This window comes from Oncorhynchus nerka, linkage group LG20, assembly GCF_034236695.1.
Source record: "Oncorhynchus nerka isolate Pitt River linkage group LG20, Oner_Uvic_2.0, whole genome shotgun sequence".
Taxonomy (NCBI): domain Eukaryota; kingdom Metazoa; phylum Chordata; class Actinopteri; order Salmoniformes; family Salmonidae; genus Oncorhynchus; species Oncorhynchus nerka.
The window spans coordinates 44,873,208-44,888,968 of record NC_088415.1 but is presented as its reverse complement, the minus strand read 5'-3'; the positions used below and the strand labels follow the sequence as shown (position 1 = coordinate 44,888,968).

At 40.3% G+C, this 15,761-nt stretch overlaps 1 pseudogene; it reads left to right on the top strand.

The window, feature by feature from the left end:
- Window positions 1-6,270: 6,270 nt before the first annotated feature.
- LOC135563101 (uncharacterized) overlaps window positions 6,271-15,761 on the top strand; it is a 15,969-nt pseudogene continuing 6,478 nt past the window's right edge.

The window sequence follows — 15,761 nt, the reverse complement described above, 5'->3', positions numbered from 1 at the left end:
GACCATAGTATTTCCTGATCAGGTAGTGTCCTCCTATCCCTATTGACATCCTTTTTACCACATTCATTTATAAAATGTATTAAGCTCTTGAAATGTAAACCATTACTACTGTGTACATTCATTGTGTAATCAATGTCTGTGCACTGGCATGACCCACCACTCAGTAGGCTACCTGTTGTTATATTGCATTTGAGCCTTGTTCAGACATCTGTACAATGAGAATGATCCTACATGTTGTAAATTAGTTACAGTTATTGTTAGTTGGTGAGGATTGGCATCTGTAGCTGTAGACCATACTACACTGAACAAAAATAGGATTGCAACATGCAGCAATTTCAAAGATTTTACAGAGTTACAGTTCATTTAAGGAAAGCAGTCAATTGAAATACATTTATTAGGCCCTAATCTATGGATTTCTCATGAATGGGAATACAGATATTGATCTGTATTGGTCACAGATACCTTTAAAAAAAAAAATAGGGCGTGGATCAGAAAACCAGTCAGAGGCTGGTTTTGACTGCCATTTGCCTCATGCAGTGTGTGACACATCTCCTTCGCATAGAGTGGATCGGGCTGTTGATTGTGGAACATTGTCCCACTCCTCTTCAATGGCTGTGTGAAATGTTCAACTTCCAGGAATTGTGTACAGATCCTTGCAATATGGGGTTGTGTATGAAACATCACATTTTATTGGTCACATACACATGGTTATTGCGAGTGTAGCAAAGTGCTACTACTTCCAACAGTGCAGCAAAATGTAACAATTACACAACTACCTAATACACACAAATCTAAGTAAAGGGATGGAATAAGAATATATATATATATATATACTACCGGTCAAACGTTTTAGGACACCTACTCATTCAAGGCCTTTTCTTTAGTTGTGGAATAGCAGTGAAGACAACACTATGAAATAACACATGGAATCATGTAGTAAACAAAAATGTGTTTAACAAATCAAAATATATTTGAGATTCTTCAAATAGCCACCCTTTGCCTTCATGACAGCTTTGCACACTCTTGGCATTCTCTCAACCAGCTTCATGAGGTAGTCACCTGGAAAGCATTTCAATTAACAGGTGTGCCTTAAAAGTGAATCTGTGGAATTTCTTATTAATGCTTTTGAGCCAATCAGTTGTGTTGTGAGGTGGGGGCGTACAGTTGAAGTCGGAAGTTTACATACACCTGAGCCAACTACATTTAAACTCAGTTTTTCACAATCCCTGACATTTAATCCTATTAAAAATTCCCTGTGTAAAGTCGGTTAGGACATCTACTTTCTGCATGAAACAAGTAATTTTTCCAACTATAGTTTGTTAACAAGACATTTGTGGAGTGGTTTAAGAACGAGTTTTAATGACGCCAACCTAATTGTATGTAAACTTCCAACTTCAACTGTATGCAATTGCTGATTTCATTTTGTGTTTTTGTTTCGATACAAATTTCACCAGATTGGGATACTGGAGTGTGGGATTCTGCGAGGGGTTAGGCGCTAACTTCATGATCGAGTAACTCTTCTGAGAGGTCACCAGTAGAATAAGGGAGTATGGACTAATTTTGAAATTGGTTTTAGCAGTAATAGTATGTTGTTATGCTTTTTGACATTTGTCGTAGAGATAATGTTATTAAGAAAATATTAATGTAATAATTCATAAAACAGCATAAGACATTGAGATAGTGATCTTTCATTACCAGGCCACTCGTGACAGGAAAACGGGGACAAGGGGGGGCTGTAAATGAGAATAGTTATTACTGGCAATAAAAGGTTGTTAATAAATGTATATTCTAACAGGGATGATGTGTGCTAAGTTGAGAAGCTGGAATTCAAGTCCTAGACACAAAGTAAGCACTAAGGACTGTTATTCTAAATTTGGGGTGGATAATTTATCAAATGTTTTAGTTATGATTTGGAGACAGCGAGAGAGAGTTGCTACAGAGCGGCGAGGGGTGGAGGCGCTGCTAAAATGTATTTGGCCGAGAGAGTCTCCAAGAAACCTTATCTCTAAGTGTCATCCTGAAGGGAGGTGGTTTGTTAGGGGAATCACTGGATGATAGCTTGGGACAACCATGAACGTTTTTTGTTCCTTTTTGTTTTACCGTGTACTCAGAATTTTAATGTTAAGTTATTCAACTTTTTATTCCTCTTTCATTCTCAAGTCAACATGTTTTTAGGTTTTGTGGAACATAAGTGTGATCATTGTTCCAGAGGAGGGAATGGTGTATATTGACCAATTGATTTGAGAATGTGTATGTTTATAACTGTAGAAATGCATTAGGAATAGTGACTAGCGTGTTAACTGTACACAATATGGGGTTTTAATTGAACATTACACATACCCAGATCATGGTGAGAGTAGAAGAGATAGTGGTGGCATTTCAGACACATTTCAGGCATTTCAGACACTATGGTAAGCTTTCAGGAAACCTGTGACTCCGAGTTTTGTTAGGTTGGATATTCTTCCCAACGCATTAATTCCTTTCCCAGTTTCTAACAGCCGGCGAACATTTGACAGATTACATGCAGGAGTTATTATCATGGCAGTTGCGGTAGGGACAGTAACTGAAGGAGCAGTACTAGTAGCTGATAGAGGAATTCTAAATTCCTATGTATTTTGTAGCCAAAATCAAATTCGCACTCGTTTCTAGTTCATTAATGAGGTGTAAGTTCATTAATTATGCATGAAGTAGATCGAGACCAGTCTTAAAAGCCAGGTAAACAGCGTTTAATTCAAGTGAGTACTAACCCAAAATACAAAGAACATTACATTATAAAGAGAGAACATAAAATGACGTCATCAGTTTTACACACTCTCTCCCATCCCCACAATAGCGCATTGTATTCAGGTCTTGAGATCTTCTTCTACTCCCCTCATAAAACTACATTCCAAACTGTCTAAAAGATATACTTTTCTCCACTAATGGAACTCAACCCAAACATTCTTATCTGTCTGAAAAGCTATATCATCTCTACCCCTTAAACCCGCAAGGTACAGACAATTAATTTGTTTTTACTTACATTTTCAGTAACAGCTTAACCAAGAACCCATACCTTTCATACCATAACATAATAGTATTAGAATAAATGGTTCTAATCAAAAATGTATACATAATTAATCATTTCAACTATAATTTCCTCTAACAGTAGCGAAAGATGCAATATTTACAAACATGGAACTGGACTACTGAGCAAATGAGGGGTAATTGTGAGACTATGGTCATGGGCCATGTTGGTAGTAGCAGGGCTTACTTTAGTAGCATTGTTGGGATATCAGTTTATGAGGGACTCGTGCCACATAGATTGGTAACTGGTAACTGGGAGACCGATGGGAGTACAGTTGATGCCGTTATTCAAATGTCACAAATGAGTGATCTTGCCATAATGTTGTCAGGAAATGACCCTGTGTGTATATCCTCAGGTGAAAGCAGAGATAACCAAGGGCACGGGCTGAATTCTGGAGATTGAGTGTACATCAAGAGACACCAGGCGGGGGTGTTGGGACAGCATTGGTTTGGGCCACACACACACACACACTACTCCTTACAGCACCTGCAGCGGTAAAGATCGTCATGTCTCTCCTTGGGGGGTGCATAGTTCTCACATGAAGTGAGGTCCAGCTGCATAATGGGTGAGCTTGAAGACACCATGACAGAGGAAGTGGAGCGAGAGAGAGACTATAGATTCCACTGTAAGACATGCAGTTGGGGTTGGGAGCTACTTTAAACATCATAGTTGGGTTGGGATTAGCTGCTTTTTTGGTTAATGCATCATATGAAAGAGGATAGATGTAGGGGAAATTGTACTCTGAACAACATGTTGAAGGCATTGACGTGAAGTGCTGAGTTACCTCAAGAGGATGTAACGTTGATTAGGGATAGGCACTTGCATATCAGGTCCCTATCGACTGAAATGGGGAACAAAGTGAAAATGACATGACTTTCATTTTTGTGGAACCCAGCAGAAAAGTATCCTGGAGGCATAGAGTCAGGTGAAGAGAGAGTGGGAATTGTCATCATCTCAGACTTTGGTTTTCATGCATATGTAATTATGCATCGCTTACCACATTGTTAATACTGTTATGTTTTGTGTGTCTTTTTGTTGATTTCTAAGTCTTATGCTAACACTTAGGAACCAAAAGGTGAAAGTGGTGAAACAAAAAGCGTTCTAGCTAACACAGAACAAGATAGCAGATTCAGCTCGAATCTGTATGGTGTGATCAGAGAACATAAGTCTCCGGGTTTGTAAACTGTCATAGCAGAATCAGAATTAGTTAGGTAACATTGATAAATAGTATGCTTATGTGGGAAAAGTCAGAAAACAAATTGTAGACCGCCACAAGTCTGGTTCATCCTTGGGAGCAATTTACAAACGCCTGAAGGTACCACGTTCATCTGTACAAACAATAGTATGCAAGTATAAACACCATGGGACCACACAGCCGCCATACCACTCAGGAAGGACACGGGTTCTGTCTCCTAGAGATGACCGTACTTTGGTGTGAAAAGGACGTTGTGAAGATGCTGGAGGAAACAGGTCCAAAATGATCTATATCCAAAGTAAAACGAGTCCTATATCAACATAACCTGAAAGGCCGCTCAGCAAGGAAGAAGCCACTGCTCAAACTGCCATTAAAAAATCTAGACTACGGTTCGCAACTGCACATCGGGACAAAGATAATACTTTTTAGAGAAATGTCCTTTGGTCTGATGAAACAAAAATAGAACTGTTTGGCCATAATGACCATCGTTATGTTTGGAGGACAAAGGGGGAGGCTTGGAAGCCGAAGAAAACCATCCCAACCTGTGAAGCATGGGGGTGGCAGCATCATGTTGTGTGGGTGCTTTGCTGCAGGAGGGACTGGTGCACTTCACAAAATAGATGGCATCATGAGGGAGAAGAATTATGTGGATATATTGAAGCAACATCAAGACATCAGACAGGATGTTAAAGCTTGGTTGCAAATGGGTTTTCCAAATGGACAATGACCCAAAGCATTCTTCCAAAGTTTTGGCAAAATGGCTTAACGACAACAAAGCCAAGGTATTAGAGTGGCCATCACAAAGCCCTGACTTCAATCCTATAGAACATTTGTGGGCAGAACTGAAAAGGTGTGTGCGGGCAAGGAGGTCTACAAACGTGACTCAGTTTCACCAGCTCTGTAAGGAGGAATGGGCCAAAATTCACCCAACTTATTGTGGGAAGCTTGTGAAAGTCTACCCCGAAACGTTTGAATGCGATGAAAGAAATTAAAGCTGAAATAAATAATTCTCTCTACTATTATTCTGACATTACAAAATTCTTAAAATAAAGTGGTGATCCTAACTGACCGAAGACAGTTTTTTTTTATACTAGGATTTAAATGTCAGAAATTGTGAAAAACTGAGTTTAAATGTATTTGGCTAAGGTATATGTAAGCTTATGACTTCAACTTCAGTCTGTTAGTGTGCATTGTACGTGTTCGCTATGCGGGGGAAATGATAAGACAAGCGGAACTATTTGGCTAATAACTGTTGTAACGGGGATCATTATCGTAGCAATCTTACAACCTGCAGTCCTGGGTTCGGTTCCCAGCTGAGGCGTAAACTAAATAAATATATATATATATCTGAGTTTTTGGTTGTAATTAAACTAATTGTTTTGCAGAGAAAGTTATAGTCACTAGTATAGGTATAAGATATAAACTGAACGTTTTAAATAGTTTGTTTGGTTCAAATTGAAAGACTAATTCATTCAACTTAAAATAAGGACGAAGCGAATTTTGATGCAAGACGATGTCTGTTCACTAAATGATCTGTTGGGAATAATATATTGGGAATAGAGCCGTAATTAAAATGCTAAATCAAAGACGAGACAGTAACTTAAATCAAATGAATTCTGAATAATAACGGGGAAACAATTACGATAGATTTGTGCCCAATCGAAATGTTCTTATAAATTTAGCGAATTGGTGTCACGCCCTGGTAGAAATATATTATGTTTGTCTTCATTTATTTGGTCAGGCCAGGGTGTGACATGGGTTATTGTGGTGCATTTTTGTCTTGGGGTTTTGTGGGGTGTCTAGCATAGTCTATGGCTGCCTGAGGCGGTTCTCAAATCAGTCAGGTGATTTTCGTTGTCTCTGATTGGGAACCATATTTAGGCAGCCATATTCTTTGAGTAATTCGTGGGTGATTGTTCCTGTCTCTGTGTTAGTTGTCACCAGATAGGCTGTATAGGTTTTCACATTCCGTTTGTTGTTTTTGTTTGTTCGTTTTTCATCTTCATTAAACATGTATCAAAATTACCACACTGCATTTTGGTCCGACTCTCCTTCGACGGAAGAAAACCGTAACAGAATCACCCACCACACCAGGACCAAGCAGCGTGGTAACAGGCAGAGGCAGCAGGAGCAAAGTTTAGAGTATACGACTTGGGAGGAAATAGACAGGTGGGCGGTCGACCCAGAGAGAGTGCCGGAGCCCGCCTGGGATTCGCTGGAGCAGTGCGAGGAGGGCTATAGGAGAATGGAGTTGAAGAGAAAAGCACGGCGGCGCAGATGGAAGCCCGAGAGTCAGCCCCAAAGATTTATTGGGGGCTCAGGGAGAGTGTGGCAGAGTCAGGGTTCAGACCTGAGCCAACTCCCCCTGTTTATCGTGAGGAGCAGCGATCAAAGGACTTCTGGACTTGGGAGGAGATATTGGACGGAAAAGGACCCTGGGCACAGCCTGGAGAATATCGCCGCCCCAAAGAAGAACTGGAGGCAGCGAAAGCGGAGAGGCGCTGGTATGAAGAGGCAGCAATGCGCCACGGATGGAAGCCCGAGAGTCAGCCCCATAGATTTATTGGGGGGCTCAGGAGAGTGTGGCAGAGTCAGGGTTCAGACCTGAGCCAACTCCCCCTGTTTATCGTGAGGAGCCAAGGAGGAGACCAGAACCAGAGCCGGTGTTGGAGGTGAGTGAAGCATAGACTGTGAAGGAGTTAATGGGGAAAGTGGAGGAGAGAGTTATGAGGGAGTTGCTAGTTTGGTGCTTTAAGTACGATATTCGCCCGACGGAGCGTGTCGGGGATTTAATGGCACCTGGGTCAGCGCTCCATACTCGTCCTGAGGTGCGTGTTAGTCGGCTGGTGAAAATTGTGCCAGCCTCACGCACTAGGCCTCCTGTGTACCTACCTAGCCTTGCACGTCCTGTGCCAGTCCTGCTCTCAGGCTCTCCAGTACGCCTTCACGGTCAGGTCCATCCTGTGCCACCTTCACACACCAGTCCTCCGGTGGCAGCTCCCCGCACCACGCTTCCTGTGTGTGTCCTCGGCCCAGTACCACCAGTGCCAGCACCACGCACCAGGCCTTCAGTGCGCCTCGCCTGTTCAGCGCTGCCAGAGCCAATGTCCAAATACATTTTTAAAAGGAGTATGTGAGTCGTCAGGAAAGATGCTAAAAACTAGCAGCTGATTCGCTAGGTGGGCATCATCGATTTGTGACGTTTATTTGGACTGTATTAGGCTATGAGAAAGGGAGATTGAATGTCTGAATCGTAAAACATCGTGATAATGGATTCTGATGGTTATTGATTCCTGGTTTGATTGTTTATGTAACACCAGTGAATTTGAGCACTGTTTCCATTATGTGAAACAATGTTAGGGTATTAATGTTGAAAAGCAACCTCTATAGTAAAACATAATTGTATATGTTTCGGGAAACTAGCTAGGTTGAATTTGGTTATTAGAGCTTTTCCCCTGATACGTAGACATCTGTAACAGGGGCAAGTTGTTTTTTCTTGAGGAAAACACAGATGTTTTGTTTTATTGAGATGTAAACGTGAGTCTCTGAGTAATTTTGTCATCTGAAGCATTATAGTAGTGAGTTTTTGTATAGTTTGTTTTTTGCTGATAAAAGTGGTTTGTTTATTTGGTTACTGATGATTGGTTATTCAAGGAGTTGATTTAACTTAATTAAGCATTTGTTCTGGTGTGTTTAAGTAAGGATTCTTTATACCGGGATGGATGGAAGTTATCAAAAACATGTGAGTTGAAGGAGCCAAGGGAAAATACGTTACATTTTTATTAAATATCTGGGATGATAATCTCGGGGAGAATGAGGCCATAAACAACCAAATTGAAAAAGGCCTGGAAGTTTTGATTTAATCATTAAGGTTTGCAAATATATACACATAAAACATTTGTTAGGACTATTCGTTTTGGTGCAAAGGTATTTTAAAGAGGCACGCTCACATATGGAACTTTTTAGGTAATGAGTTTTAATTACACAAGTGAATTTTATTTTAAGGATAAAGGGTTCTTTAATATGTCTAATGTAGTATAGAACATCACTATAAAAGGGTGATATGACTTAGTGACCTTATCATGACTGTCTTTTGAGGTCTGATCAGCCTCAGGGGAGAGTCATTTGTATAATGAATGTGGTCATATTGAGTTACTAGTTTTAAGGTAAATTCATTATAATGGAGTTTTGGTTAGGGGTTTAGAATTATTGTTTGAATCACTGAAGAGAAAGTGTTTCAGGATTCTGATTTACAATATTAGCTGTGAAGTTTTTGAATGGGCTATTATTGATTTGGTATTATAACAGAGAGAAAAAATCCTATTTATCATTGAGAATAAATAGGGGAAGATAAGATACATTGAGGTTTGGATAGGAGATATATTAAGCCAATAGGGCAGGGAATTACATAGTAAAATAAGTTTCAGTTCTTAGGGGTGATAAATTACTGTAGATAAGGTATTCCACACTATGCAACATATATTAAATTAATGTTATTGTCAGATAGAATACTGAGGGTCCCTAAAGGAAAGAGCTTGTTAGTATAGGAAGGATTTGGATATGGTTAGCATTTGTTATGACTTTGTTTGACTATTAGGAGTTTTTTTTAATAGTATTAAATTTAACAGGAATGTAGGACATCTGTGATGATTTAGGATTATTGTTAGGATTAAGATACATTTCCTTAATCAATCTAAGGACGTTAGAGATTGCCACTCATAGACATGTTTTTTCTAAAATCAATGATTTTAGATAAAGTCAAACAGTTAGAAGCTTAGTGGTATTTGAGAGATATGAGAGAAAAGGGTTATCGGTAAATATATATTTAAGAAAATATATAAGTAGCACAGATACTTCTTTAAAGTAGATAAGAAACTTGACAGAGTATTGGTACAGGATTGACATGAATGGACGCCCAAGGGAGAATTGGACATGTGGAAAATTAAAGGGGCTCCTACATGATGATGTCAGACATTAGGATAATTTACTAATCTTACCTAAGTCATTGTACTTGTTATGGAGCATGCGAATTTTCGCAGTCTTTAAAAAAAAATCGCGCAACATTTCAGCGCCCTGCTATTCATGCCAGGAATATGGTACGTTCATTTGGTTAGTGTGTGTGGCTAGGAAACAGTCAGACCTTTCCAAAACTGTTTATATCACGCCTGTGCCATTTACAGAACGTGCGTTTCGGTCGAATAGTGCATGAAAATCTGTTCACTGAAAATGTAAAAATATATTCTTCCGCGCCTGCAGGCAATTGTTTACAGAGAACAGAATTAAATAGAGCCGAGTTCTCATTGGCTACAGCTTCCCCATGCTGTCTAGAGTTACGTCATTAGTTTCGCAATTGATTCTTGGTCTAACCCAAACAAGGGAACTACTTTCCTACTGCCACCGCCCAGATTTTGGAGCGACCATTTCCAAACATATTTTTCTCCACGGACAAGCTAACGATTTCACACCGCCTCCTGAGGTATTTTATCGCTTATTAACGTGTACTAATACCTAAAGTTGCATTACAAAAGTATTTCGAAGTGTTTTGTGAAAGTTTATCGTCGACTTTTGGCATTTTAAAAAATGACGTTACGTTATGAAATGCTAATTTTTTCCTCCAATTCCAAGGTATTCCTAGCTCGATATCTAGGCTATATATGGACCGATTTAATCGAAAAAAAGACCCTAAATGATGTTTATGGGACATCTAGGAGTGCCAAGAATGAAGCTCGTCAAAGGTAAGGAATGTTTTATATTTTATTTCAGCCTTTTCGTTTGCGAGCGCTAACGAAAAATCTGTTGTTTTTGTGACGTTGCAGTATGTGAGGCTGCATGGTACAGATAATAGCGTCTCATGCTTTCCCCGAAAAGCATTTTACAAATATGACTTGGTGGATAGATTCACAACGAGTGTAGCTTTAATTTGGTATATTGGATGTCAATTTTTATGACATTTTGATTTTTATCATAAACTATGCGTGGTGCACTTGAAATTTCAGAAAATTCGATTCCCAATGGGGAAGCGCTTCCATAACGAGTAGGCAAGGTTGTTACCTGGGCAGAGCCAGGTAACAAAGGGGGATGGGTAAATTGTGTTCTAGGATAGGATGTGACCTACGGGATAATTAACTGATGCAATTTTTTTATTAGCTAACAAGTAGGTATAGAAGTTAAAGATAGAACAAATGAGAAACTGTTCGTTAACCAAACCTGTATGTCCAAGATTTTATGCACTACAGGTGAATTACAGGTGAAGTCACTCAATCCAGTCCCTGAGGCCTGTTGGGGGGACCATACCAAGGACTCCTGGTGACGGCTAGCAGAAAGAACTACCCAGATTCATATCACACTGCGGGAGGGTAAGACACAATGACACTGGCACAATAACAGAGTTCGAGAGGAGAACTGGAATTAACAGAATTCTGGGGGGCCATCTCTCGAATGAAAAATACCTTACCTGTCCTTTCCTCACTGTTCTTGTTCATAGAAGTGAAGATGTGTCTGACTCTTGCTAATGATGTGTTTTCTGGAAGAGGGTGGGGCTTATAGGTGAGCTGTCCATCCTAAACTGTATGGTTGGAGATCTTATTCCTACACCATGAACCCGAGAAGGCCAGAGGGTAATATTGACATAATTAAACAAGGAGAAATTAGTATTAACCAAGCATAAGAGATCACTTGATCATGATAAACAGGAAGTGAGAGTAGTATAGGGAGGGATGTCTCAGTGGAGTTCTATGTAGACCAAGTGGTGTCTCTGACTCCTTGGCAGTTCAGGACTAAGAGTAGCTATTATGGAAGACATCTATGCAAGTCTCTGTGTAGTTCATGGAAACAAGTTATAGCTCACATCAAGTGAGAAGGCTACATAAATCTACATACCCAGCATGGAAGGAGATGGAGTGTAGTGAAAGTAAGGGTTTCAGTTGATAACCTAGTGCATTCCAGGTAGAAAAAGTTAGAGCAGCTGATTGCTCTATAGTCAGCAGAATACAAGCAGAGTCCCTGACAAAGCAGATACGGACTGTGGAGTTGTCCAGAGCCAAGAGCCGGTGTGGATAGTTCAGAAATGGAATTATTCACCTATGGGAACAGCCTGTATGGTAAAGCTATTCATGGAAGCAGGAAAGCCAGATAATAAGTTGTATGGATTTGCACTATTTATATCCACATGTTCCTCTGAAATCTGAGCTTCCTCCTTACACAGAGGCAACGGGAGACTGTTTATTGTTTGATTCAGTATAGTACTCCTGAGAAATATGTGAGGTAAAATCAGTACTGCAATAGGACAGATAATGTTACTTCTGATGCGACCAATGAGTGATTTGGCAGGCTGGTTGAGATCTGGGGATTTCAGTAAGATAAGGAGTCCCAGGGCTCACATCTGTTGATTGTGTGGGAGAATGACATGATGGCCGAGTATTAATGGCTAATTTAACAGAGGTATGTGTACTGGTACATTTGAGAATGCCTTTCACACTCATTCAACACCATGACATGGTGTTGACTAAACGGGAGAAAATAAGTACTCCGACTGGGTCTTTTGATGATAGGGTTTGTATTAATAACATTGTGGTTCCAAGGGTGGCAGATGAGATCAAAGCTATAAATTAGATCCTGGCAGGATTATAGTCAAGTATTTTTTGGTGGTCCACTCTCGATGAGAATGTGGATTGGATCAATTATATCTATTAAAAATCCACAGCGCTTCACCAATTATTTTAGAGATGTAATGAATGACTTGGCAGAATAGGATAGTCTTGGATGTTTGCTGGCTGAAGAGGGTGGGAGTGTATAGGTAATTTGACTCCGGGATATACAGTTAGGATGGATCAGTGACCAAGGCCTTGTCTGGTTTACACACCCTAGTTCACGAGTTGGAAATGAACTCAGGGGTGGATACTGCTCTGACTAATTGGGTTGACTGTGTGTTTGGAAGATGGAAAAATGTTATGATTACTGTGTTATGGGCTACCTTCACCTGTGTTACTGTGTTAGTTTTGTACGGACGTGGTTGATTGCGTGTATGAAAGTTATCATTTCCAGGACTCTGGAGAAATCAATGACACTTCACATGGTGATATATGGACCAATCCTAAGCTCTGTCCAGTGGAATACAAAATACATGGCTTGGACGTAATAGAAGAATCCAGATCCTTTCACTCGCCAGGAGACCATATTTGATGTTTAGGAAATTTAGATGTTTTCTTGTTTCAATGTATAGACTGTTTTTTCATGAAGATTAACAGAAAATCCTGATAAGTAGAATTAAGATTCTGATGTAGGATAGAACAGTCATTGAAGTTGATTATGTACATACGTGTATTGGTTGTCTTATTCCTAGGATATCATTGAAGTTTCCTTTTAGTGTTTAATGAAGGTATGAATTGTTTAGTCATTTTCAGGGTGGATTGTTGAAATTATTATGGATAAATGAATAAACAATATCCCCATTTTAAATAGAATTGTAACTAATGTGGCAAACCTCAAGGTTAGGAGCGTTTGTCACAAATTAAGTGGTAAACTGTCACCAAATCACCCAAGAATGAGAGTTCTTTCGAACAGGACAGTACCTGTGTTTGTTTCTCCGTCCTGGTCCACCCAGGCCGTAGGCGAGGTCAAGGATAGCAGGTTTCGGTACACGAATCGGATTCTCGGTAGGTCCAGGTCCAAACGCCAACAGGTAAATCCAAAACTATCCAGCTCATACACGGTAAATTCAGCCAATCTCTATAGTCTCTTTCTCTATTGTTCATAGATCCTTCCAGCACTCTCTCTCCCTCTTCCTGGTTTTTCTTGACCCTTTATCTGTGGGTCGGCTCCAACTTCTGAGGGTTCCCCTTGCTTCTGGGACTTGTAGTTTTGGCGGCCGGCCATTTTGTGATCTGTAGTTCTGACAGGAGTGGCCATTTTAGTGATCGGGCAGAGCCCGTTTATTAGTTCTGCTCTCACATATCTGCCATTTATCACTCGACCCCCTTCTTTGCCACACTAAGTAAACTTATACTATGTTATATAAGTGATTAACAATATGAGTTCATAAGAAGGGATTGTGTGACACGGACAAGGAGTAATAAAAAGTTAATGAACACCATTCCAACTAGGCAGAAACAAATGGGTTGGGGACTGTGTAAACACATAAGGTCATTAGCCTATGGTTGACCCTACTGAAACTTAGCTCTGGGGTTTTTAGATAAGGCAGTGAGTGCATTCCTAGCTTTTCTGTTTATTAAAACTGTCAATTAAGTGGTGATCGATAATGTTGAGGGGTCAAAAGTTATCTGGGAGTGTGTTAGTAAGTTAGAATGAACTTTTCACCTTACTTTGTCCCGGTCGAGAGGAGGGGATTCTGTTAAAGCAGTGAAATGACGTCATGATCTGTATATAAACTGCTGCACGTGATTAAGTGTCAGCGCGCTCAGAGAATAAATTATATGACCTATTATTGAAAGACTGGTCTGCGTCTATTTTATGCAAACAAGAAATCTTACAAATTCTCATAAAATAGATTAAGGGCTTTCAATTGATGAAAGCACATTGGCATAATTAAATTACAGTAACACATTATTATGTAAATGTGTATCTAAATCCTCACTCAAACAATTTGATTTCTACCTCAGATATTATTCTCTCCCTTCCGGGCTCTTCTACTTTTCTAATCAGTAAGATGCCAATATTGCCATCATATCTCCGTCATCAGAGTCATCTCACTGCAACTGTTTTCCTTCCCTCCTAACCATCCATTTGGGTACTGCAGTTGCCCACAAGATTGAATGAATAATAGATTTCCACTTTAGGAATACCCTACCTCCCTAAACATTTGGAGCTCCTGCTCTTTTCATGACACAGACTGACCATGTGAATCCAGGTAAAGCTATGATCCCATATTGATGTCATTTGGTAAATCCACTTCAATCATTGTAGAAGAAGGGGAGGAGACGGATTAAAGAAGTACTTTTAAGCCCTGAAACAATTAAGACATGGATTGTGTATATGTGCCATTCAGAGGGTGAATGGTCAAGACAAAAGTTGTAAATGCCTTTGCAATGGTAGTAGGTGCCAGATGCACTGGTTTGAGTGTGTCAAGAACTGCAACGTTGCTCAGTTTTTCACGCTTAACAGGTTCCCGTGTGTATCAAGAATGGTCCACCATCCAAAGGACATCCAGACAACTTGATACAACTTTGGGAAGCATTGGAGTCAACATGGGCTAGCATCCCTGTGGAAAGCTTTTGACACCTTGTAGAGTCCATGCCGAATTGAGGCTGTTCTGAGGGCCAAAGGGGTTTCAATATCTACATATATACTAAGTGTACGAAACATTAGGAACAGCTTCCTAATATTTTGTACACTTAGTATATATGTAGACATGCATTTCCCAGATAATGGTGTCAAAGCAGAGTTCAGTGACAGAAGCGAGGACCCCTCAGGGCCATAGTCCAACCCTATCAAGGCATCCAGGACTCACCAGGAGCTGCACAAGGAACTGCTTGCTGCTAGCCCACAAAAAAGTAGGCACCACAAAGATGAGTATAAGCATAAGCCCTTTACACTGTACACACGAACTCTGCTTTTATCAGGACATCAGAATTCCAAAGCAGAGTCTGATCATCTGGAAAGACCCAAACAAGTGTTCCTAGTCCAATTTGGAGCTCAAGCGCCCAACGTTCTAGGAGCATTCTGAAGTTCCATGTTGAGCATCTGGCCACCATTCTAATGTTTTTTTGTTGTAGTATAAATAGTTATCAACCTAATTTTAAGAGTTTTTTTTATTTATTTTTATAATATTTTTTAATATTTTAATTTGACCCCCTTTTTTAAGGTATCCAATTATTAGTAGTTACTATCTTGTCTCATCGCTACAACTCCCGTACGGGCTCGGGAGAGAGGAAGGTCGAAAGTCATGCGTCCTCCAAAACACAACCCAACCAAGCCGCACTGCTTCTTAACACAGCGCGCATCCAACCTGGAAGCCAGTGGCACCAATGTGTCAGAGGAAACACAGTGCACCTGGCGACCTTGGTTAGCATGCACTGTGCCCGGCCCGCCACAGGAGTCGCTGGTGCACGATGAGACAAGGATATCCCTACCGGCCAAACCCTCCCTAACCCGGACGACACTAGGCCAATTGTGCATCGCCCCACGGACCTCCCAGTCACGGCCGGCTGTGACAGAGCCTGGGCGCGAACCCAGAGTCTCTGGTGGAACAGCTAGCGCTGCGATGCAGTGCCCTAGATCACCTAATTTTAAGAGTTTGGCAAACTATGCAGAAGTTGAATTGCCTGAAAATACATTGCCTGAAAATCAGGCAAGAAAGTCATGCCTATTACAATAACTCATTTTTGAAAACTGTGTAAGAGACATCGAATTCCTGGGTTTGAATATGTTATGTGAGGACTTAGTTGTCATGTTATACATTTGAAGCAACAAAAGTTTAGATAATTTGGTCATGAAAACACGTGTTCCTATTTCTTAGTGTACCTCAAACCTCTCCAATGTTTTTCC